Source organism: Crocodylus siamensis, chromosome 1 (assembly GCF_052110815.1).
Source record: "Crocodylus siamensis isolate JL-2025a chromosome 1, ASM5211081v1, whole genome shotgun sequence".
Lineage (NCBI taxonomy): Eukaryota > Metazoa > Chordata > Crocodylia > Crocodylidae > Crocodylus > Crocodylus siamensis.
In genome coordinates, this window is record NC_143395.1 from 15,245,085 (window position 1) to 15,261,772 (window position 16,688).

Genomic DNA, 16,688 nt, shown 5'->3' on the forward strand with positions numbered 1-16,688 from the left:
ATGGAGGTAATTGCACAATAACTCAAAAATATATTCTTAGTCTTGTGTATTGTGGGGATCTGTGTGTGGGGGGGTGGCTGTGTGTTGGGCTGTAGGGTATGTTGGGGGGGTTGTGTATTTGTGGGGGCAGAGTTTTGGGGGGTGGCAAGGGTGTGGGGATCCCCCCATGTGCCCCCCCCCATGGTGCAGCAGCAGGCGGCGGGGGCACTCAGGGCTCCTATGCCTGGCTCCAGCCACTGCTACACATTGCGGCGAGGAGCGCAACCCCCACCAGTCTGTTTCTATCTTGGGTGCTCCTCGCTGTTCACCTCCAGCCCTTGCACTCACGTGGCAGGGGAGGGAAGCCCCACATGCTGGAGCCGTCTACCTTCTCTGTCCCAGCCAGCTCTAGTGTGTGGGGCTTCCCTTCTGTGCTGTGTGAGTGAGGGTGCAGTGTGCGCGTGGCTGAGAGTACCCACATCAGAGATGACCTGGTGGGGGCTGCACTCCATGTGATGTGCAGTGCTGACTGGAGCTAGGCACAGGCACCCTGGTCACCCCGCCTGCTGTTGCTGCTGTCACTGCCTACTGGGCTGAGCGCCATGGGGAGAGTGTGGTGACTGGGTTCCCACACTCTTCCCCCGCCCTCCCTCACACCCAGACACTGCCCACCCAAGCTTTGTGCTGGTGCTGCCCCCCTGGGTGCAGGCTGTGCCTGCCACTACCCCACACTCTATGTTCTTGCCCAGCTGCAGCTTTGCCCCACTCCCACCACTTCCCTACCTGCTTCCTGGAGCCAGTGGGACACTGGGAAAGTGAAGCAGGTCCCTGGTAGCAGCAGTAGCAGTCCTACCCAGAAGTTGTGTGCTGGCTGGGCTGTTCTGCCCACAAGGGTGGGAGTGAAGTGCAGTAAGGTGTGTTGGGGGGCTTATACTTGGGCACCTCACTCTCACCCTTGTGCGTGGAATGGCTAGGTGGGGCACAATTCGTTGGTGGGCGCTGTGGGCTGAATGACAGTGCCTAGTGGCCTCGGTTCTGGCCCGCAGGCCATATTTTGCCCTTCCCTGGTCTGTTTGCTTCTGTGCTCCCTTGTTTCTGTTCCAGTGAAGAAAAATACAATTTTTGAGGTCTGGTTTTAGTGTGAAAAAGTCTGTATAGTATGCAAATCTTTTTTTTTTTTTTTGTCTTAACACATGGATTAGGAAACTTTTTTTACTGCAAGTCTTCTAGAGTTTTCCAAGTTTAGGTAAGTTATGAGAACTGGAGGAAAATTTAAGAAAATTTTAAAATATATTTTCCTGTTGGGTATGCTAAAAGATTGAATTTAATATTCTGTCTATTTTTTGGTTCCCTTTCCCAGTGAAGTCTGGGAAGCCATTGCTGTCTCATGCTGAAATCATCTGTCCAACATCCACAGTCAAAAGGAGCTACAATAAACAGCTCAGTCAAGACTGGACTTTTGTTTTAATATATTTTTCATTTAACTTATAACTCTTCTTGAATGGAGAGAGAGGAATTAGGGGGGTAGCAACAGCAGCGTAACTTGCTTTTTAAAATTAGTATAAAAAGGAAATCAAAGTTTGGTCTGGCGTGTAGTGGGGGTAGTAGCATTATTTTTGGTTTGGTTTTTGAGTTTGGAAACTGTACCTGGTATGGCTTGTGATCGCTTGTTTGTTAAATAGAGCGCCTCACCAGAAGAAGCTCATTATGTTGGTGCTTAATTTGCAGTAACTGCCCATTGGTTTCCTAGCAGAGTTAAGGTGGTTAGAGATTGGTGCCTAAAACCTAGGGGCTTTTCTACATCACTTCCATTCTAATCTAAGATTACTGTCATGTAGCATACCCCACTTACTTGCCTCTGGTCTATGTGCCAAATCCCAGAAATGAGGCAATGTAGCCAATTAAGAGAGCCCTTGGGCACATGCCAGTGAGCACATCCAAGATTGTCTTAGTGATTCTGGCCACATACTTGGGTACGCTCCAAGGAAGTCACAAAGCCTCAGTAGGAGCAGAAGTGGTTGGGGGAGGGTTTCTTCATGAGCCATCACAGAGGCAGCATAACTGTGCCCTAAATAACTCTTAGGACCTACTTACGTCATACATTATCTTATTACTTATTTCTACTGCTTCTGCTCCCACAGCCCTGTCAGTTGTGGCACTTAAGTTGGATTTCCTTTCCTTCAAGAGCTAACTCCTGTTTCTCCCTTCTTCCTTGGTTTGAAACAAGATGAAACTGGGCGTAAGGTAAAGTGGGGATGGTCAGCTTGTGTTATATGCATACCACAAGTGGTCCAGTCAGCTGCTGTATGTCACTGGAGCCTCGGGGGGGGGGGGCTTGGGGCTAGGGCTAGGATGCTGCTGCTGAGAGGAGGGGTCAGCTGTCACTACTAAGAGCCAGATTAATGCTTCCCTGCCCTTTCAACTGCAGAATTTAGGCCTTTGGATCTTCACTCGCCTTATAAATCTCCAGTGGTTATAAGTCCAGGCAAGGGTTAGCCTGGCTTTTGGGGGTGACACCTTTCATAGCATCAACCTGCCCCCACTCCATGCAGCTGCAAGGGGGGGAGGCTTAAGCACCCCTACCTCCTTTCTGTCACCCCAGGGCCAAACAATTGTCACAATGGTGTTGTTTTAGAAATTATAATAGTTGGGCTGGGCCAGATGTCCAAGGCTAAGCCTGTTGGTAGTTGGGACTTATTTGATACAAAACAGTCTGCTTTCTTTCATAGTTTTCATAGATTTCATAGACATTAGGGCTGGAAGGGACCTCGGGAGAATCGAGTCCAGCCCCCTGCCCAAAGAGACTGGCCCAGGCTAACATTCTAAGGGATAGCCAGCATGGGTTTGTTGTGGGTAGGTCTTGTTTGACCAATCTCATTTCCTTCTATGACCAGGTGACCTATCACCTGGACAAGGGAGAAGAGGTTGATGTCATATATCTTGACTTCAAAAAAGTTTTTGATCTGGTATCCCATGATCACCTCTTGGCCAAACTGCCCAGTTGTGGCCTTGGCTCCACCACGATCTGCTGGCTGGGAAATTGGCTCCGTGGTCGGACCCAGAGGGTTGTGATTGATGGCAGTCACTCATTGTGGTGCCCTGTGACCAGTGGGGTCCCTCAAGGCTCTGTCCTGGGACCCATACTGTTCAACATCTTCATTAACAGTGTGGACATTGGAGTCAGGAGTGGACTGGCCAAGTTCGCCGATGACACCAAACTTTGGGGCAAAGCATCCATGCCAGAGGACAGGCGGGTGATCCAGGCTGACCTGGACAAGCTCAGCAAATGGGCAGACGAGAACCTCTTTTGCAGCTGTTTTCAGGGCAATGGAGGAACCTTACTAGATTAAACTAATCCACTAATCAGAAGTACTTCTGTTTGACTTGATGGATGAAAGTAGAAAATACACACACCATAACTTTTAAACTAAATTATAACAAGCTGACTAAAGAGCAGTCAGAATACCATGATACCCTAGGTTCGATGAAATCCTTTTAAGGGTGATATGAAGTGACATAATATTAGCACTGTTAGGTGTGCAGACGCCTATACATAAGGTCACCATATTATTGTTAAAGAATCTGGCACATGGTCATATGTATCATGCCACTCTGCCTCCTCTGTGAGGGGAGTGGGGACTGCTTGCAGGGAAATGGGGTGAGTGGGGCCAGGAAAGCAGGAAGCTGGGGCTCTGCTGGAGGAGGAGTAGGGCTCAGCTGGAGGCTGCTGCCGAGCAGAGAGAAAGTTGACCTGGTCTGGGAAAAGTATAAGTGCAGCGTGTGTGTCTGTGTCTGCGTGTGTGTGCAGCGTGTGTGTCTGTCTGCTCCGGACCATCCAGGCTGCTGTATTGGCATGTGCATGCACCGTGCCCTGTGCAGCTGCTTGACCATCATGTCCGCAAGAGGCTGAACCTGGGCAGCCTCCTCTAGCCTCCAACAGACCCCCTTTATAGTCCCCCGCTTCCCAACCAGCTTCCTTCCCCTTTGTTTCCTTCCCTATGCCTCTCGAGCCCCCCACTCACTCCTCCCTCCCTCCCTGCCTCCTTCCATTGCTGCCCCTGCCCCTTCCCTGCTTCCCCAAGCTCACTGCCTCTGTGACCCTCCATTCACTTCTTTTATTTTACCCCTTCCTTCCTTCTCTTCCCCTCTCTAGCTTGTTCTTCCTTCCCCCCTTCCCAACACACTTAGTTATAGTGGGGGCTGCAGTCCCAAACTAGATTCTGGAGCTCCCTCCCCCAACATAGGTCCCCAGCAGCTGGGAGGGGGGCAGGGGTCTGACCCTGCCTTCAGCTGCGGCTCAGGAGGGGGTGGCAGGGTGATGTCAATCCACGATTTTTGTTTGTATTTTCACTAACTGGCCAGGACATACTATGAAATCTGGGACTGTCCTAGCCAAACCAGGATGTATGGTCACCCTACCAATGCATGATTTGCAAACATATCTTAGAAATTTCAGATAGGAATCCATCGTGTCAGACTCTCGTTTGTTGTAGTCTGAGTTACTTTCAACAAGAGAATTGCTGTATTTTTTTTTGTAGTCAGGAAATAAGTGAAACCTTTTCCAAGGATGCCTTGACTCTTAACAAGGGGTTGCTTCATTCTAATGAGGAGTGCCTTCAGTCTTAAAAGACTCTGAAACACTGGCGCAGAATATAAAGTTTCGGAGAACTAAAAGTAATACTTTTATTTGGAAAGGAATTCAGCATATATTTGGATTTTATTTTCTTTTGCCTGCCTCCTGGTGTTTTGCCTACTGTCACAAAAAAGCAAAGCTGAGTATCCATTAATGCCTTTTTTTTAATGTGTTATTTTTACTCATTAGTATTTTATGTTTCCACACTGGAAAGAATTATCTGGAATTGTGATTTCTCACTTAGTGGTGCTGTTTTAAATTGAATTGAATGTGCTGCTTGAGGATGACCATAAGAGGAGCTTCGTTGACTAGCCACTTGTCGCATGCTAGCTATAGTAAAACTGTTGCGAGGATTTGAGAGACCTGGGGTAGAGGGAGGGAAGAGGAAACTATTGTGTAAGAGGTTGCCGAGAGAGGGAAATGATAACCTATGTTTCAATGTTTTGCATCCTCACAATTTTTTGATAGATAGATAGTTATATTCTTTAAGAGCACATACCCATTGGATATGCATGCACCATTCTGTAAATGGTAGTATAATAGAAGAGATAAGAGATATGGAAGAAATATGAGATAGAGAAGAGCTTTTATAACTGTAAGTGGCATGGAATAGTAAGCCCTCTTTACACGAGGTAGAGCAGCGTTGCTCAAACTTTTCCTCAGTATGACCCCATTTATGGCCCCATTTCCTCAGCATGGCTCCTCACTGAGCCCATAGCCCTTCTACCCCCAGGCCTCATCCACTGATGTTGCGACCCCACTTGGGGTTGCAACCCACAGTTTGGGAACTGCTGAGTTAGAGTTTACAAAAGATAAAGACAGTGCTCTTGTTTCCTAAGAATTCTGTTTGATCCTGTTAATCTGTCTAATTCAGCCCTGCTTTTAAAAACTCTGTCTCATAATTTTATCTCCTGGCTCGAGAGTTAGTAAGAGGTCAGTCAGTGCTAACATGGAACCCTGCTATGACTTTGTACAGCTCCTGTAGGAGGAGCTTATGTTTTGGGTACAATATTTGGTGGTATTCAGGTATTTTCACGTCCTTATTTTATATTTAAAGACAATACTTCTTTAAAGCAGCATTTGTTTTAAACCAACAGTTCCCAAAGAAAGTATGGGGTTTCAAGCCTCATGGAAATTCACTTACAGTACTCGGGCTGGTACCGGAACTGGAACTGTCCACACACAAAGCTTACGAAAGTAATGGTTTAAATAGCAACAGAAATTCCACTGCATAATTTTCAACTAATTTTCAGCCTGTTTTCCATCCTTGTATTTTTTACTCAGAGTTCAAGAGTTCCACAGTAAAATATATTGATATTGGCTACATCAGGGGTTCCCAAACTGTGATACACATACCCCCCTGGCGTTATGCAAGACATCTCTGGGAGGTAGGTGGGAGAAATTGTGTAGTAGTGGATTTAATTTTCATAATAATAATAATTGGCATTTAAGGGGTTAAAACAAAAACCATATGCTGGTAGGGGTATGTGGGCAGCTGGTAAATGTGCAAGGTGGTACACAATAAGGAAAAGTTTGGGAACCTGTGGATTACGTGTTGATGTAAAATGAAACAATAAGTAGAGTTCATAAAGGATCAGTTATGGGATAGATTGTCTGTAAGATGCTGTTTGCCCAAGACTTTTTTTACAAGAGCTTAGAATTAGTTTTTATGTTTGATGTAATTGTCGTGCTTAGTTTCTCTCAAAGGCAGGAACTCTTTTTTTTATACATGCATCCGGTGAGACCAGGCCACCAATAGAAGAAGTGAATGAAGGAGACCAGTTAATTACTACTATGGTACTGAATACCCCAGTAATATATGCGAGCATATAGCAGCCTTATTTGACAATCAGAAACTTGACTAAGAGGTGGGGATAGATATGAGCAGTTAATGAAACTGATGATGTCCTGTCAATTTCAAGATTGTCTTTACAGAAGAGACATTGAGTGATAACCTAAGGAGCCTTAATAAAGTGTGAACCACTATGCAGAGGCTGAGCACAGCGCAAGGGGTGTAGGCTATTCACCTATGAACAGCAGGCATGCTTAAGTTGGCATAAGCCACATCTTTCATATTGAAACCGGTGGAATTTGTTGAATGGCTAGTACCGCCTGTACAATTTAAATGCCAGTCTGTGGGTGTTCTAAGTGGCTTAAACTATTGGGAGACTAAGGTGGAATCAACCATACTAGTTATAAATGAATACCTGATAAATGATGACTTAACACTGATGTAAAATGAGAACTGGGCCTTAAAACAACTGTTTGTTATTTTCTCTCGTATTTTACTTAACACAATGAAATTTAGCCATTTGTAGTGAGAAAATGATCCCAAACCTCAATTATAAATTGCAAAGTAATTTAAAGAAACAGTTTTATAACTGTTACTTTTAAATAATTTTTTAAGTACCTTTTGTGTGCATACGTTGTGTGCAAAATTACGTTTAAAAGGTTTGGTAAATAACCGTGTATTAAAAAGATCATGATAAAACTTTGAATTGAGTAGTAAAAAAAATGGCACTTTAATTCTGTGTCAGTTCTAAGCCTGTTGTGTCATAGGGAATAAAGTAAAAGCTGTGTTATCTGGCATCCATGGGGAATGGTGGGGTGTCAGTTAATCAAATATGCTGGTTATCTGAGAGCTTATCTCCTGCAGGTTGGAGGCATCTTTGATTCAGAGTTTTCACTCCTTGACGTTAGTATGCTGGGGGACATAGGGACGCCCCATGCAGGCTGCTTGGCCCAGGCCATGGTCCTCAAGGAAGAAGTGGGACTTGACAAAACTGGAGACCCGTGATCGTAACAACAGATGTTGTCTATGACAGATGCTGGTTAATGGAGCATACTGGATGATACAGTGCTGGATAACACAGCTTTTACTGTATATTTTCTTGTTCTTTTATGGCTTATTTATGGAAAGATGCTAACAAATGAGTAACTTCATGAAAAGAACAGCGTGTAAGGAGCAAAGACTAAAAGCTGGAGAAAATGAGATTTGGATGTGTTCTAAATCAGGGGTAGGCAGTTATTTGGGTCGGTAGTTTACATAGGGAGTTTTGATTAGCTGTTGCGGACAGGGTCGGCAACCCACATCCGCTTGCCTGCCACGCACAGCAACTCAGCAAACTCCCTATATGGGATGGAGCTGTGGGTGAGCAGGTAGTGATTTTTCGGAGCAGAACAGATGGGCCAGGCTGGGATCACAAGACAGTGACACCATCTGCCCGCGTGCCTCTTTGATGGGTGCACGTTCTGCAGGCAGGGGCATTCAGGGATCACGGCTCTGCCCCAGACCCTGGTCCTGCACTGTTGCCAACCCGAGATCCCAGATGCAGCACCCCATCTTCATGGCTGTACAGCCTGCCCACATGGCTCCTGGCTGGTTTCCATGGAAACTCCAGGCTTGCATGGCTGGGGCAGAGCTGCAATCCTTCCCCTGCATACCTCTGCTATGTGATTGGAAAATTAGGAGGCTCAAGAGGGGAAGGAGGGATACTTGTGTGCTAGGTCTTGGGAGCTGGCCAGGGTGGGGGCAGGGCACAGGAAGCGCATGTAGCAGAGTTTGCCCAGGCAGTGCAGTCTGCGGCTGCCCCCTTGGTGCTCCTCTTGGATACAAGCTGTGCCCACTCCCACCTGAGGTAGCCCACATTGTACTCCTGCCTGAGTCCACTAGCTGGGCCTTGGCCAGCGTGCACAGTTTACCGGTGGGGCTTCTCCTGGTGTGACTGCAGCCATTCAGGTGCTGCTCAGCTCCCCTTGCCTCCAGGAGCAACTCCTCTTCCTGCTTCTGAACCTGTTATGTTGCTTTGGGCAGGGAGGAAGCAGATGACTTTTGCTGTCTGGATCCAATTAGTTGGAAGGCCAAATCTGGCCTGTGTGCCATGTTTTGCCCACCCCTGTCCTAAATAGATGCTTTCCATGTTGAGGGGAGGTGGGGAAATGTTTCCATTAGGTACTTGCACAGTATTCAGTAAGGTATGTTTTTTCTTAGTGTGTGGGTAAGGGGCTGAGAATAGAAACTAGTTATAAAATCACAAAAACAAAAATTGGCAGGGAGCATATCTGAAACCATTTCAAATTCACTTCTATCTTTAAACATACAAATCTATTAGACTAGAATTTCCAACTGACTGACTACAAACTGAAGGTAAAAAGTCTTGATTACTGTGGGGAAATTGCATTGGGAATGTTTAATAACTGCTACCCTACTTACTTGGAGTAGGAAGCAGGAGGAATCTTAATCATGATGATGCTGACCAAAAAAAATTACATAGCCTGTTTTAGTATCAAATTACATTTTGACTTTCTGGAATTAATCCTTCCCAGGTCTAGAATAAAAGTATCTGAGACTCACGGTATGTTTTCATGTACTGATCTTCAAAGCACACACTTTTTTCATACTTGTGGCAATGCACCGTGTTTACATATATGTACAAATAAATTTGGATCATTCATAACTGCATTAGGGCACTTCTTTCTAATGCCCATATATATATTTCAGTTTACTATAAGTGGAACAGCTATGAACTCTAAAAGAAAAAGCAGACAATTTATAAGTTTTTGTGTGTAAAATACCTGTCCATTCATCAGTAATGACGTTTTCTGGCCTTGTTTCTGAAACTCCAGTACACAAGATTCTGTAGTGTTATTTTGTCCTTCAAATATTTAGGTATTTGATAAATACTGTGGCCTCAAACTATTGAGCCTCATGTTTGTCACATGGCCTTGCTGTATCTTGTTCTGCACTTTCCTTTGTGGATGTTCTCTAACAAGATAAAGATCTGAAATTGAAAAGCCAGCTAGGTTTATGTCGTGTAGGATATATGCTTGCTTTGTGTACATGTTCCCTGTAATATGCTGACACAACTGATGGCTTTAAATCAAACAAAAATGAATTCTGGTGTTCTTAAAAACATGTTTTACAACAAATTTTTATAACAAATCATAATCTGTTTAGGCAAAGCTAGTAGTTTGCCAGACTTCATTTGTTTTGGCTGAAATTTAACACTGAATTGTTTTGGAAGATGTCTGCCAAAGTGGTTTGGTTATTTCTTTTATTTATTTGGTTTATTGTTTGTTTGCCTCTGCCAGCAGTGCTTCCACTCTCCCCTCTTCCTCCCCCTTCCATGTCTTTTGTATTCAGGTCCCTTACCATTTGGTACACTGCTCTGTGCATGTCCTTTCACAGCACCTGATGAAATGAGCTTGGGTTTGTGAAAGCTTATATTATGCAGCTCTGTTTTAGTTTGTCTGTAAGGTGCAAATCTACTTTGCTTCAGCTATTTCAGCCAGTGTTTTTGTCTATGTTGTAAAGTTCTTATGGCTCTCTTTTTGAAGAGTAGGGCTTTTTAGTTTGGTAGATGCTTTTGGGAAGATGTTTTCTGCCATTGCTGTGAGAAACTGCTCAATACATAGCTGATTGTAAGCTTTTGAAAAAGTAGTTTGGATATGTTTAATAGAAACTTGGAAGACTCTGTCACATAGCACGCTTATGTCTAACCAGACTATATCTGCATTATCCCTATGTGTTTTCCCTGTCCCATAGCTACAGAAGCTGTAAATAAGGGTCTCATTTGTCCCATCTCATTTTGTCCTGGGATCCTAGAGATGCACACGCCCACTATCCTGCTTCAAGTTCCTCTGAAGTATGTGGGATGCAGTGTGCCAGTGCATTTTCCCAGGATATGACTGTGTGTGTCATTTTGGGGGCAAGCCAGCCAAGTTGTGAGCTGTCACTGCCACCTGCTAGCAAAGGAACATCAGTGCAAATCAGAAGGGTGATGTGTAGATGATGCAGGTCAAAACAAGCATAGCATAGTCAAACCTAGGGACAATTGGGGCTCTTCGCTGGTCTCCCAAATGAGACCTCTGTTCACAGCCAGAGATGATATCTAACTGCTCTAAATTGGGGTGTGGCCAAGCATTTGAACTGAGAGCAAGGAGCCAGTTTTCTGTCCCCTCAGTGATCCCTGCCATGCCCAGGCCACAAGTAGGAAGAAACTATCTGATTTGAATGCAGACTGGTTAAAAGACTAATTTGCTTGGGAGGAGGCATAGTTGAAGGGACCAGGAAAAGGGCTTTGTAGTTTGGGGTAGGACATGGCAAGGGATGTGGGAATGGATGGAGTAACGGTGGTACTGGGATTAGGATGAAAAACCTGGAACAGGGACAAGATGGGACAGGAAGGGTCAGGTTTGTATGAGTTTATCTGTTGAAATACATCTCTATGCAGAGTCTCAAATATGAAATGTAGTGTTCTGAGTCTTGCTGTTTTGCTGTGAAACCAGTTGCCTTTCCCCTCTACCACTGGTCCACGCAGGAGTTTACTGTTGCTCTCTGTGAGCTCAAGTGGCAAAAGTCTTTGTGATGCATCTAAAGACTCCAGTCCCACTGATGAGCTCTATCTAGTAGATTTTTTTCATGGTTTTCATTTTAAGAAACCTAGGATCTTGTGTTCGCACACACACAGACCTTATTTATTAAGATTGCAAGGTCAGGCACTCAGTTGTTCAGAATTAGGAAATGCCAAAATTAAAGTTGCCTGTAAATCCTCAAGTTGCCCTCTTGTATGTGTGTACTATGATTCAATGGTAAATTATATAATCGCCTATGTTTTTTTTCCCCCCAATGATTTCTGCCTCATTTGGTACACAGATTGGACAATGCTCACCTAATGAGCAAGCTATCAAGTATTTTATTCTTCCCTTGTTCAGTGGGTGGTCTCATGCTTTGTTTTTTGTGCATTGTTAAAAGAGTTTTCAGAACCAGATGTGATTAATTTCCTTAATTTATTCAGCAGTGCACATTGCTATATTAGAAGTACTTCTCAAACCTTAATTTAAAGCCTCAACAACCCCCGGGAAGTAAGAAGGTAGTAATATAAGGAAATAAGGCACCAAGAGAATAAGGTTCAGCGTTTTCACTAATTTGGGGTGACTGATTTGAGATGCAAGGACCTGATTTTTTTTTCCAGAGTATTTTTCATTATACTGTGCTTAATATATTCAGACAGCTCTCCATTGACTTTAGACCTCAGGGTATCAAGTCTGTTATTCAGTAAATGAGGAATAATCAATTGTGACTATTCGTGAAAAGATGGAGTTTTGAGTTTCCAACTTCAGTTTTTTTCATGTGGTTTTTTATATGCTGAATGTTTACAGAAGCAGTAACGTGTGACAAAGTAGGCCTTTGACACTACAGCCATACACCTTGGTATGTTTGAGTTCATAAATTGATTGTCAATCTCTGCAGGGGATGTAGCTCATCTGCTCTGCCTCTGTTCCAAGCCACTATGTAACCATCCCCTTTGCAAATCTGACTGCGATTGATGTAAAGCCATAAATTATACATACTGCACAGAGAATGTTGCAGTGTTCACTGTCTTCTAGGAAAACCATAATTGTATGTGCCCAGTGTTTCACTAGAAACACATTTTATTAGGCAGTTTGGTAGGAAGCTTTCACTGTCCCATTTTTTGTAATGTGTATAAAAATATGCATCCAGCTAAAGGAAGTGGTAATAATTCCAGTGCCTCGTTTTGTTTAGGTGCTGCACTAAATTTGTATGTGGGTAATTTATACCTTTTGGATTGCTAAATATAATTCAGGTGCTCAAGGTAGTTATGATTTTAAATACTATCATTTTATTACCCTTTCAGCTGGTGAATTGTTCTTTTTGCCAAGAAGTACACCCAGCTGACCTTTACTCAGCAACATAAACTAGGTAAATCTTAAGCTATATTTGCACTCAGGAAGACTGGTAGTGCTATAAGAATAGCAGTGGTGTTTTAATTCCAGCAGAAAGAGTTTTTCCTGTCACCAGAGTTGCATCAAGTTACTGAGCAGCAGAGACTGCTGGCAGAAAGCCCCTTCTAGCAGAGCTGTGCACTCATGGGCAAAGCAGGGAGTTGGTGGTAGGACTGCAGTGGTGCTAGGTTCCACCTTGTCACACACATGACCAATACTGCTCTGTTGGCAAAGGGATTAGAGTACCTCCAGTTTGGAAAAGTACTTTGTGACCCTCATATGGCTCACAGAGCTGGATGAGTTTGATACCTTTGCTCTACTCTGTTAATAATGTAATACACCTACAGTCAGTCCTATCTTTACTAAATACAGAAATCCAACATAACAGCAGTGACTTTTTGGCTGTAGGGTGGATGCTAGGTTTGAGAGAAGGCTATGTCATTCATCTTAATGTATAGTCTGATTTTCCTGACTACAATGCTACTGACTTGTCTCCTGTTAAAATTTCAAATTTTCTGTTCCGTGGAAAAAAGATAAAATTCCTACCCCTCCAAGTGTTAAGGGCTAAAGCACAAGTGCTCCAAAGCATCTACGAAGCACTACAGGGTTGTCATTTGTACTATGTGGCCTGTTAGACACTGTCCTTGCAGTGTTGATCAAAGTCTCTTTTAGATGTTGATCAAAGTCTCTTTTAGATCTAGACCCTTTTAAATTCAGTGTAGTCCTATGGAACTTGTTTTGAATTTGGCAGCACCCCTGTAGTGCTGCCTCTGCTTACCCCAGTGATTCTTAACTGGGACTGCACTGTGTACCTCAGTGCACACCCAGATAAGCTTAAAGCAGGCAGGCATTCTTGCTCTTGCTGCAGCCCTTCCCATTCCAGCTCCCCTCTGTTTCTGGGCAGGAGTGTGGGGTGAGAGTTCTGGACCAGGAATTTTTTGTAGCCTGTCCTACTCCAGACTCCCCCTCACTGTTTCCAGAAGCAGCGGGGAAGCTGTCTTGCATTGATGTGAAAGGGCTGCAAGAAGAGTAGGCATGCCCTCCTGCTTTAGACTTATCTAGCTGTGCACAGGGCAGTTGCATCTGGTTGCCTTGGTACCCCTGAAAGGATCTCAGCTCTGTGGTTAAGAACCATTGATCTAGACCAGTGGTTTTCAACTTTTTTTCATTTGTGGACCCGTAAAAATTTTTGAATGGAGGGGAAAGACCCCTTTGAATGATAAGTGTGGGTATTCACATACCTTTGATTGATCATAGTCATCTTCCATGGACCCATTAGACATAGTCTGCAGACCCCCAGTGATTCACAGACCACAAGTTGAAAACCACTGGTGTAGACTTTGGATAGTAGTAATGTAGTGGAAGTCAGACTTTGAACCTGAGCTTTGCAGAGACGAGAGAGAAATTTGTCTTCATGTTTGTTAGCTTATTGAAAATACTGGTACTTGCTGAGAAATTTGCATGGGTATTTAGAATAATTTATGTCTTTCTCTTGAGATCCTGTGATGTACATTAGAGATGAGGAAGTAATTACAGATAAGTAGGGGTGGAAGGGACCTCCAGAGATCATTTAGTCTACCCCCTGATCAAGTAAGGATCAACCCTGACTAAGCCATCTCAGTCAACCTCTTTGGGTAGCCTGTTTCAACTATTTTAATGTTAAAACACCCTCATAGTGCGGACATTCTTCCTAATATCCAACCAAAACTTCTTTTGCTGCAATTTAAAATAGTTGTTCCTTGGCCACAAGAGACGGTAGTTTATCTCCATCCTCTTTGTAATCATTCTTCAGGTATTTAAAGATTATTTTCAAATCCCCTCTCAGTCATCACCTTCTCCAGACTAAATCTCAGGTCTTTCAACCTTTCCACATAAGTCATATTTTCCAGGCTTCTCATAATTTCTGGTGCTCTCCATTGAACGCTTTCTGATTTATCCATATCTTGAAGTGCTCAAAATTGGACACAGCTGGCATAGAGTGGAAGAATGATTTTCCCTGCTTTGTAAATGATGCTCTTGTTAATGCAGCCCAGTGTACTGTTGGCCTTTTTCAACAACAGCAAGCTGTTGCCTTATATTCAGTTTATAGTCTACTGTAATCTTCAGATCCTTTTCTGCAGTACTGCAGCGTAGTCAATCATTCCCAGTCTATTTGTGAAGGTCACTGTTCCATCCTTAGTGCAGGATGTTTTTCCTTTGTTTAATTTTATTTGATTGCGTTTTGGATTCTAAGTTATCAAGGTCATTCTGAATCTCAGGACTACCCTCTAGAGTGTCTGCAACTCCACCCATCTTGGGGTCACCTGCAAATTTGCTAAGTATGTGCTCAGTCCCATCATCCTGATCATTAATGAAGCTATTAAGCAATATGGATCCCAGGATGGCCCCCTGGAGAGTCCTGTTCAATACCTCATCACAGTGAGACATCAAGCCATGTGAGCTTTTGACAGCTGGAAAATATCAGTATTAAAAACTAGGGCTGGTGCTAGCATCTTTTGGCAAAAGTGTTCAGAGGGCTAAGAAAAGAGAATAGTTGGTGAAGACGTGTTGGGAGAGATGTTTAAAGGCAGATGTGATGGACCAGAGGGCATATTTTTCTAAAGAAAAGCAATACTGACCACTGAAATCTTACGTCATTTGTTAAAGAGGGTTACACAATGGTCCTTACTCTTGGAAAAATATTGGCCACCTTTTTGTGTGTGGGGGAGTTTGTCCCACTTTGACAAGCTTGTAAAGTAAACTCCTTGTTTTTTGTATTTTAAACTGAGCTAGATATTGTTTTTGAATTATTGATCATTAACAAGGTTTTTTTTGTCTTTTTAATGGACTCAGTTCCATATGCTGTTGTAAATGTGAAAAACTAAGTAATAACCACAACGTCCGTGTTAATTTCAAGTTTCAGTGAAAAATTTATGTGAAGAATGTTAGCCCAATGAGACCAAATGCAAAATAAATATGAAGTTTATTTAATTTAATTTGTAAATGATGACAGAAGGTAAGTACTTACTCAGTTAGAATGAAGTTAAATGCTGTCCCCCAGATCAGGAAAAAAAAATATTAAAGTTCAAACCTTGTCTATTTATGTGATTAGAACCAGCATTTTTCCTTTTGATTCTGTGGATTTCCATAAGGTGACTTGTAATACAGTGTTAGAAAAAGGAATATGATAGGCAGAATAGTAGCAAATTAGAAGTAACATTGAGGAAGGTGCATCTGTTATAGGTATCAGTGTTACCTGTAATGCTGCGGCAACTTCTTGTACACTGCTTTTTCTTATGGGAACATAAGTGAAGACTCTCCATTTTGGTAATGGTTCATAATTTTTTAATACCCATCACTGGTCATAAACCTAGTAATGATTTAAATTGCATGCTCATGAGCACAGTGTGGATGAGCAAAATGAACTATAGTATGACACAGAGGTGCACTGCTATGTTAGTCCATATCGAATTGGCACCAATAAAAAGAAAATTGACATTTATTAGCAATCGGCTTTTTTGGGCCAATGAAGCTGATAATGTCAGTGATAAATATCGGTAGTCAGCGATAAATAATATTGACATGTTCAAGTCAGCGGGTCCAGATGTTCTCCACCCCAGGGTGTTGAGGGAGCTAGCTGGGGTTATTGCAGGGCCCTTGGCACGGCTTTATGAGCACTCGTGGTGCTTGGGCCAGGTGCCAGATGACTGGAAGATAGCTAAAGTGGTCCCCATCTTCAAAAAAGGGAAGAGAGAGGACCCGGGCAACTATAGGCCCGTCAGTCTTACCTCAGTCCTAGGGAAACTCTTTGAGAAGATCCTCATGGAGCACATCTGCAATGAGCCGGCTTCAGGGATGATGCTCAAGGGCAACCAGCATGGTTTCATTAGGTGCAGGTCATGTCAGACCAACCTGATTGCCTTTTATGATCAGCTCACAAAGGCAATGGATGCAGGTGTCGCTGTGGACGTAGTCTTTCTAGGCTTCAGCAAGGCCTTTGACACCGTCTCCCACCCCATCCTCATTAAAAAACTAGGCGACTGTGGCATAGATGCCTACACAGTCAGATGGATTGCAGATTGACTCAAGGGTCGTACTCAGAGGGTGGTGGTGGATGGGTCATTCAGCCTGGGGGGAAGTGGGCAGCAGAGTCCGCCAGGGCTCGGTCCTTGGGCCTGCACTGTTCAATTTCTTCATCAGCGATTTGGACAACGGAGTGAAATGCAACCTGTTTAAATTTGCTGATTATACTAAAATTTGGGGTGAGGTGAGCACGCTAGTAGTGAGGGAAAGACTGCAGCAAGATCTGGATAGGTTACAGGGGTGGGCTAACATAAACAGGATGCGTTTC

At 43.6% G+C, this 16,688-nt stretch overlaps 1 protein-coding gene across 11 annotated transcripts in view; it reads left to right on the top strand.

Moving 5' to 3' along the window:
- Positions 1-16,688, top strand: part of PUM2 (pumilio RNA binding family member 2) — a 112,575-nt gene that overhangs the window by 16,655 nt on the left and 79,232 nt on the right. Inside the window, exon 1 of one of the 11 annotated variants that reach the window (XM_090031704.1) lies at positions 5,920-6,000. The exons of the other annotated variants lie outside the window; for them this stretch is intronic. The gene's annotated coding sequence lies outside the window, so the exon portion shown is untranslated. Of the gene's footprint in view, positions 1-5,919; positions 6,001-16,688 lie in introns of those variants that run through there. 11 annotated transcript variants of the gene reach the window in all.